Source organism: Anas acuta, chromosome Z (genome assembly GCF_963932015.1).
Source record: "Anas acuta chromosome Z, bAnaAcu1.1, whole genome shotgun sequence".
NCBI classification, from domain to species: Eukaryota; Metazoa; Chordata; class Aves; order Anseriformes; family Anatidae; genus Anas; species Anas acuta.
Genome location: NC_089017.1, coordinates 58,804,984 through 58,823,474, shown reverse-complemented (window position 1 = coordinate 58,823,474; position 18,491 = coordinate 58,804,984). Strand labels below are relative to the sequence as shown.

Genomic DNA, 18,491 nt, shown 5'->3' with positions numbered 1-18,491 from the left:
TATTTAATCAAAGCAAATAAATTATGTTCATAGCAGTAATACCTGTTATTTCAAGTCTATTTTCACTTCAGGGCTTTAAGGGACTGGGATGATTAGCAGATGGAGCAGAAGCACAGGTCATGCTTCCCTCCATCCGTACAGTGGCAGGGAAGGGTACAGAGAGGACTCAGAAAGCCCACCTGATAAACAGATGGCTCAGAGGCTGGTGCCAACACTGAAATTTGTGGGTGTTTTTTGTTTTTTTGTTTGTTTTTTTTTGTCAATTTTTTTGACCATGGAGCGCATTACTCAGCACCCAAACTGCTAACTGCAGATGGGTCCCACTGGTCCCAAAGGGGAAAACAGACACTAGCACAGGAGCTGGCAGGGCTCACCGAGAGGTAGGAAGGGGAATGGGGATGGGGAGGGAATAAGGCTTGTTAGAGGTGTGCCAGGGGAACAGTGTCAGTGCCAGGGTAGCAGGCAATGTCCCAACTGAAGTGCATCTACACTAATGAACACAGCATGGGTAACAAACAGGAAGAGCTGGAAGCCATTGTGCAGCAGGCAGGCTATGACTTGGTTGCTATCATGGAAATGTGGTGGGACCACTCTCATGACTGGAGTGCTGCAATGACTGGCTATAGGTTCTTCAGAAGGGACAGGCAGGATGGAAGGAGTGGTGGTGTGACTTTCTGTATTAGAGAATGTTTTGATGTTGTGGCTGAGACTGGGAATGATAAGGTTGAATCCCTATGGGTTAGGATCAATGGGAAGGCCAACAAGGCAGGCATTGTGGTGGGGGTCTATTACAGACCGCCAAACCATGATAAGGAGACAGATGAGGAATTCTACAGGCAGCTGCAGAAGTTGTGAAATTGTCGGCTCTTGTCCTCATGGGGGACTTCAGCTTCCCAGACATATCCTGGAAATACAACACAGCTCAGAAGAAGCAGTCTAGGAGGTTTCTGGAGAGTGGAAAATAGTTCCCTGATGCAGCTGGCTAGTGAGCCTACCGGAGAAGGTGCCCCGCTGAACCTTCTGTTCACAAACAGAGAAGGACTGGTGGGAGATGTGGTGGTCAGGAGCTGTCTTGGGCAGAGTGACTGTGAAATGGTAGAGTTCTTTTTTCTTGGAGAAGTCAGGAGGGGCGCAAGTACAACTGCTGTCTTGGACTTCCAGAGGGCCAGCTTTGAGCTGTTCAGGACACTGGTTGGCAGAGTTCCTTGGGAGGCAGTTCTGAAGGGCAGAGGAGTCCAGGAAGGCTGGGCACTCTTCAAGAGGGAAATAAAGGTCTGTCCCCATGTGCTCAAAGACGAACCAACATGGAAGACTGGCCTGGCTGAACAGAGAGTTGTGGCTAGAGCTTTAGGAAAAAAAAGAGGGTTTTTGATCCTTGGAGAAGAGAATTGGCCACTCAGAAAGATTATAAGGATTTTGTAAGGATGTGTAGGACAAAATTAGAAAGGCCAAAGCTCATCTGGAGCTCAATCTGGCTACTGCTGTTAAAGACAACAGAAAATGTTTTTATAAATCCATTAACACAAAAGGAGGACTAAGGAGAATCTCCATCCTTTACTGGATACAGGGGTAACTTAGTGACAAGAGATGAGGAAAAGGCTGAGGTGCTTAATGCTTTCTTTGCCTCAGTCTTTAGCAGCAAGACCAGTTGTTCTCTAGATACCCAGTACCCTGAGATGGTGGAAGGGGATGGGGAGCAGAATGTGGCCCTCACAATCCACAAAGAAATGATTGGTGACCTGCTACAGCACTTGGATGTACTCAAGTCAATGGGGCTGAAGGGATCCAACCAAGGGTACTGTGAGAACTGGCGGAAGAGCTGGCCAAGCCACTTTCCATCATTTATCAGCAGTCCTGGCTATCAGGGGAGGTCCCAGTCAACTGGTGGCTAGCAAACGTGACACCCACCTACAAGAAGGGTCGGAGGGTAGACCCAGGGAACTATAGGCCTGTTAGTTTGACCTAAGTGCCAGGGAAGCTCATGAAGCAGATTATCTTGAGTGTCATCAAGTGACACTAGCAGGGCAACTACAAGGGTCCCTCACTACAAGAAGGACATGGAGGTGCTCAAACAAGTCCAGAGAAGGGCAACAAAGCTGGAGAGGGGTCTGAAGAATAAGTCTTATGAGGAGTGGCTAAGGGAGCTGTGAATGTTCATCCTGGAAAAGAGAAGGCTCAAGATCGACCTTATCACACTATATAGGTACCTTAAAGGAGGCTGTAGCAAGGTGAGGGTTGGTCTATTCTCCCATGTGCCTGGTGACAGGACAAGGGGGAATAGACTAAAGTTGCACCAGGGGAGGTTTAGGTTGGATATTAGGAAGAACTTCTTTACCGAAAGGGTTGTTAGACATTGGAATAGGCTGCCCAGGGAAGTGGTTGAGTCACCATCCCTGGAGACTTTAAAAGTTGCATAGATTAGTGATATGGTTTAGTGGCGGACGTGTTAGTGCTAGGTCAGAAGTTGGACTAAGTGATCTTGGAGGTCTCTTCCAACCTAGATGATTCTGTGATTCTGTGAAAATATGTAATTTTGTGTACAGTTTTCAAAATCTAAGTCAGTCACATGCAGTTTCAGAAATCTCAGCCCATCTCGACTTTTATTCTAGCACATTTTCCTGGTACGATTTCTTGAACTTCTCTTTCCACTTTCAGTGGCCATTTATATGGTGTATGTATAGGTTAGGAACCCTGTAACATTCCACTCTGGATAACACAAGCAAATAAAGACGAACAGGAGTGGCCAAGAAGGAATATAATATTAGGAAAAATGTGCACGCTTGGGTCATGAGATAATGTTTGTTTCAGGGTGACCATGACTGCATTCTACGGGAAGTGCCACTGAGCTGTAAAATCTCACACTTGTGTACAAATACCTGAAGTTCTCCAAAACTGCTGATTCTTTGAGGCAAGTAAATGGAAAGAGATTGTCCAGGATAATTTTTAAAGACTCCTCTCATACATTTTTCAGAAGTATCTAAGAACTAAACCTTGCCTGTTTATTGTCTGTACTGCAACTGAATCTTAATTAATTTTTCATTGGTTTTCTCTGACAGGTTTTTGAACCATTGTTACTTTATTGTTTTGGCATATTTAGTTCCCCAGATGCTGCAAGCCATTATATTATCTTCATTGTTTCGTATCTTCTTCACACTTCTTCATATCATCACAGACATTCAAACTTATCCAGCTAAACACGTGTGGAGAGCTGTCAGGAAGAGCCTGCAAGAATTAAACTGTGATGTGTCTCAGGCTTGTGAACAGAAGAGAAAACTTGTAGAGCCACTTTGTCCAGTCAATGGATTCTCTCCTCTTTATCTCTTTCTTCCAATAAATCTTTACGTACATATTTCTCCTTGGTATAAATTGCAAATCTACAGAATTTGTCTAACTAATGTAAGAAGTCTTTGCTTTATCCACATCAGCAGAGGCCTAGGAGAACTGAAATGTGGTTTTAAAGTTTTAGTTACTTCCTCTTAGTATGCAGATACTTAGTACGGCAATTTCTGAAATATGATATTATTTATTTTATTTTATTTTATTTTATTTTATTTTATTTTATTTTATTTTATTTTATTTTATTTTATTTTATTTTATTTTATTTTATTTTATTTTATTTTATTTTATTTTATTTTATTTATTTTATTTTTGTCAAGAATCTGGAATGTTGCCAACTGTCACTTACAGGTAATTATCTATGTGTATTCTTTTTTCATCTCATATATACGATATATAAGGCTTAGTCTTATACAGTCGTTTCCTCCCCCATTCCCCTCGTGTTTTGGTTTGTTTTGGGTTTTGTTTGTTTGTTTGTTTTGTTTTGTTTGTTTGTTAGTTTTCTTATGTATATAGGATGAGATGCAGGGTGTGCTGCTTCTGTGCAGTTACTTTTAAATTAGATTGGTACCCTCTCATAATATTTCTGTGCAGTGCTATGTGTTTTTTAAAACAGAATACTATTGCTGAATATAAGGCCATGCATTGCACATGGCTATATCTTAGAAGTCCAGGAAATCCAAGGAACATCTATAAATATATTTCCTCACCACAGTCTGCAGGTCTCTGGGAGGACAAAAATAAAATAAAATAAAAAATAAAAAGTGACTCTTCCATTTCTTTTCATTGCTGCTTCTTTCTAGTTTTCTTACTTTCAGATAAGATGGTACAACCTAGCCTATTCCTTTTCTGGAAGTCAGTCTCAAACGCACATTGAGAAGTGAGCTCACAGCAGTGCAGAGTCTGTCTCGTTGCACTCTAGATTAACTCTTCTACTCCTTTGGGTGCCAGGGGAGCATGTGTTCTGAATAAACATGACAACACAAAATTAATCCCATTTCTACAGCTTTACCCTGTTTTTACAATTTAATATTCTGACATGACAAATGTACTGTCGCCTGAAACATGTGCTCTGTTTAAGCAAAATGCTGGTGTAAAGTGTCCTGTTGGGAGTGATAATAAGACTTGTAGCCTTTACATCATCTGTTTCTTAACTTAGGGTTGTGATTTTGCTGTGCAGTCAGTATAATTCTTTTTTTTTTTTATGGGAAATTTAGAGGGGCTATGTGAATGCTGTAGTCAATGATCCTTATTAAACTAGTAGATTAACTTGGAATAGAAGAAGAGTATAAAATAATTGCAGGAGTAAAATTTACAGAAAGGAACATTTGATGTTGCATGCCCTCAGTTTTTCTACATCTAGCAAAACTACAACCAGCTTTCAAATAATGGCTTTAATTTAGGATTCTTCCTGCATATTTTGCCATTCTAGTTGGGCAGTTTCTCATAACTGTTAACCCTGCAGCAGTTTCTAATCAGTCATAGATTACTAAAAAAAAAAAAAAAAAAAAAAAGAGATTTCTGAAAATTGTGTCTCATATGGATATCTATATATATATATATACATATATACATTTCCTGTACAAATGCAGTGACTTAAATACATTTAAATTTTTCTATCACAGCTCTTTGAAGTTTAATTCTCTTACACTTCTTCATAAGCAGATATAGCCTGCCCACCCTTCCGTTGAGTATGAACTGGCTCAAACCACTATAAAATCAAGTTAGGAAAAAATGCAATTTATTACAAGTAGTCTTCATTCTATACATCATTTATGGAAAAAAAAAAAAAGTGCACAAAAAGGAAATTTATTGTGTTGTCTTTCTGTTAGATCTGTTAAATGATGTAGTGAAATGTATTTCTACCATTGTAAATTCCCAGCTTGTATTTTCTGGAAAATGTTGAAGCACATGTTGCCTCAGTCTGTAAGACTATCAAAGCATTGATCACATGTCACTGACAGTTTTACTCTAATTATATATTTGTGATGTGCTGTGATCTAAAAGCCATTCGTCTTTTTGTTTGTGGAGAACAGAAGAAATACATTTAATTCCTCATAAATTCCAATTAATGCCCAATTTAATAGGTTGCTTTGTGGTTGTTCAGGTATGTGTATGATTCAAGGGACAGGGCACTATAAAAGTAACTTAGCTTCCGTTCCTATTAATCATCATGAATACATAAAATATCTAGTTGCACTTCCAAAAACTGAGCTGAAGCACTCTCATTCAGTAAGAAGTTTCTGAAACTTTCATCAAACGTTGTGATAGCACCAATATCCTCAACAAATTCTGCCTGTTCTAAATTTCCTTTCTAGTTCAAATAGAGATCATAATACTTCCTTCCCATCAAAACACAAAGGTGTGCTTTTGTGGGGTGAAGGGACTTCAGTAGTACATCTATTCACTGTTGTGAGTAGCAAAACCTTTATGTAGGTTCAGAGACATGGTTGGAAATGTGAGCGAGAGGCATCTTGTTTTATTTACAGTGACATGTAGACAGCAGGCAGCCAGCCAACATGTTTATTTCTGTTCATATTTATTACTGTATGCTATAGCACTGCTGCTGATTTCTGAACCTCCTGGTATTTTGTGTAACACAGGTTCTGGGTACAGCAAGTGAATCATTAATATTATGGGAGGACATTTCTTTGATGACTTTTATTATTTAAACGTTCTGTGGAAAGCACTAAATGTTAGAATGATAGAATTCCCTGTCTTCTGCCTTTTCATCTTCCCTCTGTCCAAACCTCCTCTAACAAAAACACTGCAGTAAATTGCTTAAGGCACTGCCTTGTCTTCTCAATCTTTCAGATTCTTTCTCTTTCCCACTGCATACAGTCAGTTACAGCCCCCCCCCCCCCCGCATTGATCTGTCCTTTGTTTTAAGAGCTTTTGTTCTCCTCTTGTGATGATGCTAAAACAAAAAGAAAGGAGACATGCATAATAATGCAGGGCCATTGGTGCCAAGGCTCATTGTCCTGTGTCGCTAATGGTACAACCACTGACCTTTCCCCTGCTGTGCCAAGTGCTGTTAAGCTGCCAGCCTACAGAATTAAAAATGTTCCTTGCTCTCCCTGTTCTCTTCCTCCACCAGTTATACACTTTCTCGTCAAGAATCAAGAATAAAAAGAAAGAATTTAATTAAAGTGAATTTTTCTATCCATTGTTAAATGATTCTTTTCAATAGTGATGGCTATTTTTAAATTCTCTGCTCTTTAATTTCTCTGCTTTCCTCTTAGTTACTGCAGAGCAGTCTATCTGATCATTTTAAGTGTGACAAATTCACTAAGAACAATTTCCATACCCTAAAAAAGTCCATCACTCACCTATTTCTACATCTTCTCTCTAGTGCTCTGCCTTTCTAATGGCTATTAATCACTGTGTTTCAAGCAAAAGACAGTATTTACATCCTGCATAGCAACTGAAATATAGATTTAATATATTAAGCTGAAATAGATGTTCTGTTCAGGTACATGAATAAGCAGGTGCAACCTCAATGAGAAATCAGAGGGCTGAGCCCAGCTTCTCAGTAATAGACATGAAACAGGAGTGAGACCTTGTTCAGCTTGGCAGAAACAGAGCTGAATTCTGGGGCTTATCCCTTGAACAAGCACAAGGTATCCTCTTGAACACCACTACGGAAAGACCAGGACAGATTCTATGACTCCCAAAGTCATGGTATAAAACTTTTGACATTAGCTTTTTTCAATTGCTCTCTTCCATGGCATGATTGGGATCCCAGAAAAATGTAAATCATACCAGCTCCTGCCCTTGTGGGGATGAGGATGAAGAATGAATGGAAAGAATGGAGCTAAAAATGCTCCCCTATAAATCTGTGCTGGCCTGTACATAGAAGACTGTACATACAAGGAGATAAATAACTTCTGTTAAGGAAAATGCTGCACAACCCATAAGATCCTCTCACAACAGAACATGGACTTCTATCCTCTGTTTTTACTTGCCAGTGATCACCATCTTTTTTATTGTAGTGTGTAAAGCTGGAATGGGATTGTTCAGACATGGCAAAGATTGTCTAAATCTTCTATGATCAATGGTGGTGGTAAAACTTCTATTTCTGATGACAATGCCAAGAATTTAAGCCAGTTCTGAGAACTATGAAAGTCATATCTCTGTCCAGGTAGGTGTTTGCTTTCATTCATGTTTTTGTATCCCGGTAAGATAATAACATCTGTTTGATGTTCTCCTATCTGAAAATAATAGAGAAATAATATTCTTACCATCTTTTTGTATTGTTATTTTTACCATTCAGTGTTGATTTGGGGAGTATTTTGATATAGCACACTTTTTTAACCTTTCCACAAGACAGGTAACTAGCCTTATAAAAAAGTATGTCATCACCCAATTGTCTATCTTTTACTTCTTTTAAAATAATGTGTAGCACTGTATTGTGGATTTGTAGGAACAAAGCTCACTCATTCTTCACATGCTGTATTATTTTCAATGAATCACTTATTTACAGTTCAAGCCAAGAGAGTAATAATATTCCTGACTATTTGTAATACTTTTGTCCTACTACCTTAATAAAGATGAACAGTATTTAACAACCAGCCATTGGAGATCTCTTTATTTCAATTAGCAAGGGTGTTTTTCCTATCATTTTCTCAGAATAAAATGCATCCTGGAAGATTCCTTACTGTGTTCCCCTAGCTGTTGATTTGGAGTGAATTAAAGGAAACATTGTGGTAGGTGAATAGCAGGGGAAAAAAATAAGGTCTAACATTAAACAATATAAATGTTTCAGCCTTTTGCTCTATCAAACCTTAGGGCAATGTCTTTTCAATGTCATGCTTTAGTAAAAGTCTTTTTAGTGCATGGATGTCTTTCTAAACAAGGCAGACAAAAGCTTTTATTTTAAAAGCAAACAGCTAAGTGATTTGCTGTACACTTGCCATGAATAGTAACGAGTAGATTTGTGGTGTGTTCCTCTTTTTAATTAGCACATTGCTATAACCTGACTGCTGCTTTTGCTGTATGGATGAGCACTGTCTTATTACAATGCATCTAGAGGATACCACTTGAAGCAGTTCATGAAACAAGTTAGAAAAAAAATACCATGGAGTATTGGGATTGTTTTGAAATACTTTTATGTTTTACTCACTTATTTGTGGAAAGAATTGGCTGTAAAAGCTGAAAGCAAATCCAGTTGTAGGCATTGTGTTGCATAAAAATAACTTTAAAATAGATTTTTATTGTGAGAGATTGTTTTTCCAGATCTGGGATATCTGTATGCAGATATAGTATTTAACAAACAAAACAAAAAAAAAAATTTTTAGACTTAGTTTTCTTGTTATAAATTGTATATGCCTTAAGTATAATGAAATTTTAAAGTTTCATAATTGAATAACATGGAAAAAAATATTTTTAATTACATCTTTATAAGTTTATCTGATTGAGTATTTTAAGTGGAATTTTTATAAAAAATTCTCACAGCTGTTCCAGATAAAGCCGAATTTTTAAGTAGTAACATTAAAATACAGAAATATTAGGACTTATGTCAGAATTTTCAGGCAATGGAAGAATGGAAAAAAAAAAAGAAGGGCTTAGTAAAAGGGAATCTGTTTTTCATTATGATAGCTGCACTTTTAATGGAGACTTCGTGTGATTCAGAAAAATATAATCTGAGATAATAAACAGCATACCTATTACATAAACCAATAGTAAAAAAAAATATAGAAGAATAAAATGGAATGACTAAATCAATTGTAAATTCCTTCTGTTACCGCAGAATTCAGAGATATCCCATTTGCAGAGTTTTACACAAATATATTCATGATGGCTTCGCATTCAGATGTTCAAGATTTTTCCCCCAGTGTTTCTCCACATGGGTTTTGAGCCCATGGGCATCTGTCCCTCCTTAGGCTTTTTTTTGTCACAGGAATCCTCTCTGCCATGTTCTGTTGAAGTATATGTGCCTTGCTAAATAGGCTTTGCTGAAACAGAAAATGGGCTTTGCTGGTTTTGCTTTTCTGTAAAGTTTGTACTATAAAGGTGCATAAACCATCTCTGTTACTGCACATGGAATGTGATGTCCTGAGTTATGACTGACATCAAAGTACCTAAGAGAGAAACCAGACTTTTAAGATAAATTCCTATGAAAATGTCAGGAACATTCAAACACCTACAGTGTTTTGGATACTATCAGGAGGTGAAGAGAAATTAATCTTATGATATGGTCTCTCTAAATAATGGTTATGTTTTTATGTTTTTATGTTTTTATGTAAATACTTTTGTCAGTGTATAATACAGAAAGATGCCAGAGGAATTTTTTTTTTTTTTTTTTTGTATGTGTGTGTGTAACTTAGTGGTCTCCAGCAAATTCCACAGTAAAAGAATTAGGAAGTATTTACTCAGTTCAGATTTATTATTATTATTATTATTATTGTTATTATTGTTATTATTGTTAATATTGTTATTATTGTTAATATTGTTATTGTTATTGTTAATACTTATTTATTTATTAATGAGAGAAGTTGGGAATTCACTTTTAAAAGGTGTCATTTAAATAGGATGAACAGTAAGGCAAAACCCAAGCTTGGCAAATGCCAAACTCTTAGTAGTAATTAGGAATCTTTCTGAAATGATAAGAAGTCCAAACAGCCAGAGTGTTTTCTTGAGACATATGTGTAGTCATTCACACAGTGTAGAACTGAAAACACTTTTCAGCTATAGGCAGTAAAGTGAATGAAAAAATATGATGACACTTTAGAAATCATATTGTTTTGAAATATGGTTGACTTATATTTATGTAACATAGTTTTATGCATGAAGGCATATGGATTTCTTTTAGAGGCAACTTTATTTTTGGAAGGGGTTGAGTTTTCAGAATTTAAAATTCTGATTGCTCACAGCGCAACATGCAGGTCACCAAATCATGTTGCTTTTTGATACGTTGCTCAAACTTAGAGAAATAAATGAAAGACTTTATCGTATTGGCTGCAGAGTTACAGTTACTCATTAACAGTGAAGCCCTGAATGATTTGCAAACTGTGAGCAATTAAATGGTTCTAAACACATTGATATTCTAATATTTATATATGGCACTTATATTGCAGAAAAGGGAGGGTGGGAGGGAGGGAAGGAAGGAAGGAAGGAAGGAAGGAAGGAAGGAAGGAAGGAAGGAAGGAAGGAAGAAAGGAAGGAAGGAAGGAAGGAAGGAAGGAAGGAAGGAAGGAAGGAAGGAAGGAAGGATCTCTTAAGACATTAAGACCACCTTTAATCTTTAAAAGGGATTTTCAATAGCCTTCTAAACCAAGAGTCTAAATATGGTGCCTGAGAAAGAGGAAATTTTAAAATTATTAAATTATGCTATGAATTGACAACTGTAAAATGAATTTAAAATGATTTTAAATCATGTGTGATTTTTTATATATGTGGCATATGGATATAAATATTTATATAAAATATATGTAAAACCCATGTCATAATTAGAAAGTCTGTTTTCTAGAGACTTTCTAAGGTTACCAGATGTGATCAAATACTGTTTCTAATAGGCTAAAGTGTATGTTTCTAATGCTTCAGAGGTGAAAAGTGTTAATATTTAAGCTGTCATCACAAAAAATTGCCTTTGACCTAGGATGAGTAAAGGTGATCTTGGAGGTGGATAAGAGGCTACAAAAAGTTCCATATTTAGGAAAAATGAGGGAAAAAAAATGGGTTTGCTAGCTAGTTTACTGCTAAAATAAAATAAATAAATTGAAATATTATCATGCTTGGAGTTTTCAAATAAATGTTATATAGGGATAATGAGCAGACAGTGGACTGTGCAGTCAAGCTAAAAGGTAAGTAAATATTTCAGATGTGGCTTTGTAATATACTGTGTCCATATAATTTGTCTGTGTAACTGAAGTATACAACATGTACTTTATGTACAGTCAGTCAAACATAATTCTGGCTTCTCTACCATATCTAAGTATGTAGGCACAAACAGCTTACCGTGTCTGAAATTATTCCAGAACTTGCTTTCCATAGCACTTCCCATGCAGCTGTAATTGATAGTGCACCACAGTGATGTGACATCCTCCTGCAAGGTTTTTTGTAGAATACATCTGCTGTACATTGGGGAAACAAAATATGAGTCTTGACTGAACCTTGCAGTAGAAAGGATTCAAACCGGGAAACTGTTCAACACAATTTGCATATTATGCAGATGAGAAACTAATGACAAAGAGTGTTTTGGCAAACTCTGCCTTGTTATCTGGCAATAGTGCATATAGTGGGGTACCTAGACATAATCTCTTTTAATGTCATTTTGCAATTAAAAAAAATAAAGTCAGAGAAATGTAGTGAGGTGCATATGCAAATAAGATGCACTTGTGATGAACCACATAATCCTGTGTGATCCAAGCAATCCAGTTCATTTTGGGACACAGGCTTCATGATTGCATGTTATTAATTCTGAATGGTGGAAGAGGGAAAGTAGCCAAGTGCTTACTGAATCCTCATTTCTAGTTTGAGCGTCTGCTTCTTCATCCTTGCTTGCCAGTTCTGAGTGTATTTCAAGGAACATCGCTGAGAACAAAATCGAACACCATCAATATTAATGATCTGAACTAGGAAGATAGCTTTTAGTGTGCAAATTAATTACCCTAATCACAGGGTTTTTTGTATCCATTTTAATGAAATAACTATTTATTTCACTGAGTCCTGAGCTTTTCTTTTGCAAATAAGGCACATTTACATGATAAATACATGAAATTTAAATGGATGACTAAATTAAATTGAAAAGAAAAAAAGACCTTTTAAATACAATTTTCATAGGAAAAACAGCTAGATTAATGGGTTGGTTAGCTGACTGGCATCTGTGATTAAATCTTTTTAATATATGTCAAATAGAATTTAATGGACCTCAAGAATTGTCTACATAGTCAGTAATATTCAAGGTTTATTGAAGATGCATTTTATCTCCTATTACTGAAGTGTAGACAGCTGAAGGGACACTGCTTGTGATTGCCCAGTACAGTATAAAGACGTTACAGTTGGAAATAATAGTAATAAAAATTAGTATTTCTCTTTTTTTCTGTGTTGCTTGGCTCTTTGCTCTGAAAAATAACATTTTCTACCTGCTGGAATTTAAAACAAGAAACTCCGCTTCTTAAAATGGTGGTTTTGAATGTTTGCATAGTCTTCTGATTTAATCACTACATGCATATTAGTTTCATACTGTTGTTTCCTATTAATGACAAGTAAGGAGAAAATGCTTAGTTCAGAGGAATTTTAAATGTATCTTTTAGATTCTATGTGTTTTGAAAACTTTATTTATTGTGGCGAAGCTTTGAAGAGCTCCAAATTCAACAGAAGCAAGATTTGAAACACATTCCAGCTCATTTTTTGATAACAGTCCTGCAGAACAGAGCATCTTTCTCTGCTTGCTTTTTTCCCAGTTGAGCCACCAGAGACATCTCCAGCTTCCTTTGATTTGAAATGATCAATGGCAGCTGCGGCAGGCAGGCAGGGTGCCCGAGGCACAATGCAAACAAGTCTCTCTCCCAGCTCACTAGGATTTACATTTCAATTGCTGCCACATTTTTAAAGATAATTATAACCTTTTTATATTAATATTTTTCTGTGGCCTCTCTGATATTTTAACAACATAAATGTTAATTTAACACATCAAGGAGAACATGCTTCCTTCAGTGCAATAGCTTGAACAAAAATGTCCCCAAAACACAGGGCATCAAACACAGCATCGTGAATCTCTGAGCATTAGCCATAGGACAGTGGGCTTCTGATAGATTTAATTTTGCCTGGCCCTGTACTGTTTTAGAGATTACTAGAGAATAACCTTTCCTTTCAACTTTAGAACAAACTGTCCTGATACAAGTGCAGAATGTGTTCACTGTCGGAGCTGACATCTGTGACTTATGTGCCTCCAAACACTGTCTTTACCCTGGTGAAAAATATCAACTAGATGCAGCTGGCTTGATAAAATTGATTTTCTTGGAAAGAGAAAGGGGAAATTGCTGTTGCTGGTACTAAGAATTTCTAAAGAGTTTTGTGTTTCATTACTGCGGTCATTTTTTATGCTTATTACCAATCCAGAAATGCATATCCTCCTCCTATTGCATCAGGACAAGCCATCATAATGTACAGATGGTGCTGTACCTACCCAGATCACGTGTTAGGTCATAATATATTTTTTTGCTCGCTGCTTTATAAATGTTTAGCATGTAGCATATTTTACTTATTTTTTTAAGCTGCCTTTTTTTTTCTTTTTTCTTTTTTTTTTTTTTTTTGTTGATTTGCTTGCTCAGTTTCTCATACAAGTACAACATTCCTAACTACACTCCAGTGTCGAGCATCACTCACTATTTTTACATTCAAGCCCACGTGTGTGTGGGAATTATGCATTTTCCATAGCAACTGACAAATAAGAGGAATTAATGTATATTACAAAGAAAATTGATACCAGTACCCATCTGATGTTACAAAGAGGTCACTCTGTTGCTCTTCTTGATAACGTGCAGAGTTACAATCATTGCCTTGGAATCTTTTTATGGACAAGACCTTAATTTCCTACACACCAAAGCCATGAGCTTGAGCATCGCTTGAAGCTGACTGAGGGAATAAAACTGCTCATGAAATATGCATGACTAACACATATGCTGCCAGGGGAACTTAGTGTATTATGTATGACCCTTCTGTAATTGTAAGGAAATGATATTCATTTAAATGGATGTTTATCACAGTTAAAGGTACACCTAATGAGGCAAAGGTCATATGCCTAAAAACACAGGGTTAGCTTACTGTTTCTGGCCTTGTTTAAAAAGGCTATGCCTTTTCACAGTTGTTTCTCCAGCACGTGATCTATATTTATGCAGCTAAAAGAGTCCCTGTCTTCTGTACTTGCATGCCAAATGCAGTATGAAACTAAATTTAATTCTAATATTATATGCATGTATATGGGAAATATCTAGACAGCATATTAAAATTCATTTCAAAACTAACTACTTTTTCAACTGCTGTTGTTTGGGGCAGCTATAGATTTTCTTTTGTTATTATTATTAGCCATTTTGGTATTTATTTATTTTTATTTTTAAAAATTTAACCCAAGTATCCTAAAGTGAATAATGTGCTGTGTGGTGGTGGCGTTTTGTTTGTTTGTTTGTTTGTTCTGTTTTGTTTGTTTTTCAGCTTAAGAGATAGCTGCAATATATCTTGTTTATTTCTGCTTCTATCATCCCTCCTCAATACAAAGACCTGTTTCAGAGTAAAATGTTTTACCTTGCTTCTTCTTAAACTGTAATATTTCTGCAATATAGATTTGGCTTTGTCTTTTCATGAATATGTTCTGAGAGTTCAGGGAGAGATGTTACACAGGACATTCACACAACTTTCATCAAAAGCCAAACCTTTTGATTAGCACTGCAAAGCTTTACCAGTTCTTCTCACAGAATCATTGGTCTGCACAGATAACCCTCAAATTTTCTCACATTGCTCATGAGAGTGACTTTCCAGCCCAACAAAGTTTCTATATCAATAAAGAGAAAAGCAATTTATCACATTTCACACTGCTGATAGGAGAAGCTGACAAATTTCAGGACATGTAACTGTTCCAAAAGCAAAACTGAGTCTGGATTACACTCAAGAAAGTTGGCCAAGTTCATCTTGGTCTAATGCAATTGATTTAATACTTCATGATCAACACTATTTAAAGCAGGAAAAAAAAAAAAAAAAAATAAAATAAAATAAAATAAAAAAAAAAAAAAAAAAAAAAAACCACAGTGGATATCTGGTCTTCCTTCAAAGAACTCAAATATTGACATGTGCTTCATATGATTTATCAATCAGATGATTTTTTTTTTGTCAGTCTTCTATAGCAAAACATTACATAGAAGGTCACAAGTTTTGGTTGGATATGTAATTGGCTGTAACCAGCCTAAGACAGCTGCATATAATACCAACACAACATAAGGAGCTCTAGTGGGCACTAACAATTCAGCTGCATGTATCCTGCATGTACATCAACAAGATGCCTCTTAGCCTGAGCAAACAAAAGAACTGGGAAGAAACAGTTTCCTGGAGTTTTGGAAAGCTGAGTGTGGAAAACTGCAGACAAACTTCTTTGCATTAGAACCCCAAAGATAGGGAAAATTCTAGCCCATAAAACATGCTTAGCTGACTGGATCAATCTCTTCAAAGGCACAGGTGCGTATTGCAAACTATGCTTTGATGTTCTGAATATGCTCAGACATTTTAGACTGCATACACCCCTTCTGAGCCTGGATTTTATGTAAATTAATTAAGTTAATTAGTAAGCAACATTGAACTCATGCCATTAAACTTGTTGTTGTCCTTGAAATGGAAGTAAAGTTTCCCAGCAGTCAGAAATGGAGAGAATTGGTTGCTTCGCTTCGCTTCGCTTCGCTTCGCTTCGCTTCGCTTCCCTTCCCTTCCCTTCCCTTCCCTTCCCTTCCCTTCCCTTCCCTTCCCTTCCCTTCCCTTCCCTTCCCTTCCCTTCCCTTCCCTTCCCTTCCCTTTCTTTCCAAAAATCCTCTCATGAGGAGATACTCTATCTTTTATCTATCTTATTACCTAAATATAAACTGTAAAAAGTCTTTTGCTCACAAGCATACATTTATTCCATCTATAAGGAGTGCATCCACATCAATATGCTGCTGCCTGCCAATTGTAGTGATTCCTTTTCAACAGACATGAACTCTCCTGCACTTTTCTTTTACTCTGTGAACTATTAGAAAACGAAGAGCAGAGCTAAAAATGAAAACTAAGACGAAAGAGTACCCAACATGATTCTGAAATATTCTATCAAACAATTTTGCCTGAACAGTACATGTAAGGAAAGATAGTGGCCCTGTGCAAACTGTAAGTTCCTTAAACAGACATATACACGCACAGCATTTTGAGTTTTATAATGCTCAGAGAGTACTGTGTAAGTACTGTTTCATTATTGTAACTGGAGGGGTATTCTTGGGATTATTTTGGGATTATTAGTTTTTTTTTTGTTTGTTTGTTTGTTTTCCCCAGATTAATTGTCCTGGGGAAAATAGCTGCCCGTGGCCTAGCCAGGTATACTCTTCTCTGGGTAAAGAACTGTTTGGAGGGCCGTGCTCCATGGGTTGTGGTTAATGGAGTTAAGCCCAGCTGGCGTCCCATTGCAAGTGATGTCTCCCAGGGGTCGTTACTGGGGCCTATCTTGTTTAATATCTTTACTGATGACCTGTATGAGGGGATTGGTTGAGTAAATTTGCCGATGACGCCAAGCTGGGAGACAGTGTGGATCTGCCTGAGGGTTGGGTGGCCCTTCAGAGGGTTTTGGATAGGCTGGACTGCTGGGCTGAGGCAAATGGGATGAGTTTCAACAAAGCTAAGTGACGGGTCCTGCACTTTGGTCACAACAACCCCATGCAGCGTTGTAGGCTTGGGGCGAAGTGGATAGAAGACTATAAAGAGGAAAGGGACCTGGGAGTGTTGATCGATGCTCAGCTGAACATGAGCCGGCAATGTGCCCAGGTGGCTAAGAAGGCCAATGGCATCCTAGCCTGTATTAAAAATAGCGTAGCCAGCAGGAGCAGGGAGGTGATCGTCCCCCTGTACTCTGCTCTGGTGAGGCTACACCCCGAGTACTGTGTTCAGTTTTGGGCCCCTCACTACAAAAGGGACATTGAGGCCCTGGAACCTCCAGAGATGGTCAACAAAACTGGTGAAGGGTCCAGAGCACAAGTCTTATGAAGAGAAACTGAGGGAGCTGGGATTGTTTAGGCTGGAGAAGAGGAGGCTCAGGGGAGACCTCATTGCATGCTACAACTTAATGAGTGGAGGTTGTGACGAGGAGGGGGTTGGACTCTTTTCTGAGATAACTGATGATAGGACTCAAGAAAATGGCCACAAGTTGCACCTGAGGAGATTTAGATTAGAAATCAGGAAAAGCTTTTTCTCTCAAAGAGTGGTCAGCCACTAGAACGGCCTGCCCAGGGAGGTGGTGGAGTCACCATCCCTTGCAGTCTTCAAGAAGCGCCTGGACAAGGTGTTACAAGTTATGATTTAGTAACTGAGTGGGTAGTATTGGTGATAGGAGGAAGGTTGGACTAGATAATCTTGTAGATCCTTTCCAACTTTGTGTTTCTATGATTCTATGAATTAAGAAACAGCAGTCTTTTTCTTCTCAGCGTTTTTTTATTTGTCTGGTTTGGTTTGGTGTGGTTTTAAATCTTGTGATAAACATACAGCTTTCCTTGCCTGTGCTACTGCAGTGGTGAAAAAATCACATGAGATAAAGCTCATTGCAATACAGTTCCAAAAAGTAATTTTTCATGCAGCTATTCAGGCTGTTAAAATTGCCTAGCTTAATTAGTTGATTTGAGTTATTTTGTATCATTTTTGCACTTGGAACTGTTACCTAAGAAGACCAAATATCCCAATTCCTCATTTTCACACTTCCAACATTACCTGTCAAGCATTTAAAAATAAAATAAAATAAAATAAAATTATTTATTCTAACTCAAATAGAAATTAATGGCTTGTTTGGAGAGGTTGGAAGGAAGTGGAATACGGAGCCAAAATTGTAGGGGATAGCCCACACTTAGAATCATAGAATATGCTGAGTTGGAAGGAAGCCACGAGGATTGTCTATCCCAACTGCTGACTCTACTCAGGGCAACCTAAGAGTTAAACCATATATCTAAAAACATTGTTGAAATGCTACTTAAACTCTGGCAGCTTTGTGCCATGACCACCGCCCTGGGGATCCTGTTCCAGTGCTCAACCACCCTCTGGGTGCAGAACCTTTCCCTAACCCCCAGCCTGACCCTCCCCTGTCCCAGCTCCATGCCATTCCCTCAGGTCCTGTTGCTGTCCCCAAAGAGCAGAGCTCAGCGCCTGCCTCTCTGCTTCCCTCATGAGGGAGCTGCAGGCCGCCATGAGGCTCAGCCTGCTCTGCTCTGGGCTGAGCAAACCAAGGGACCTCAGCTGCTCCTCATATACCTTGCCCTCTGGTTCTTTAACCATCTTTGTTGTTCCTGCTGTAATATTTTTATACTTTCCTTATATTGTGGAGTCCAAAACGGCACACAGTACTTGAGATCACACCAATACTGAATATAGTGGGATAATCACTTCTTTTGACTGGTTAGCTGTACTGTGCTTAATGTACCCCGTGACACAGATGTCCCTTCTGG

At 37.8% G+C, this 18,491-nt stretch overlaps 1 long non-coding RNA gene across 1 annotated transcript in view; it reads left to right on the top strand.

The window, feature by feature from the left end:
* LOC137848517 (uncharacterized) overlaps positions 1–18,491 on the top strand; it is a 73,050-nt gene that overhangs the window by 39,874 nt on the left and 14,685 nt on the right. Inside the window, exon 3 of the long non-coding RNA XR_011091405.1 lies at positions 7,329–7,477. This is a non-coding gene — a long non-coding RNA (uncharacterized lncRNA). The remainder of the gene's footprint in view (positions 1–7,328; positions 7,478–18,491) is intronic.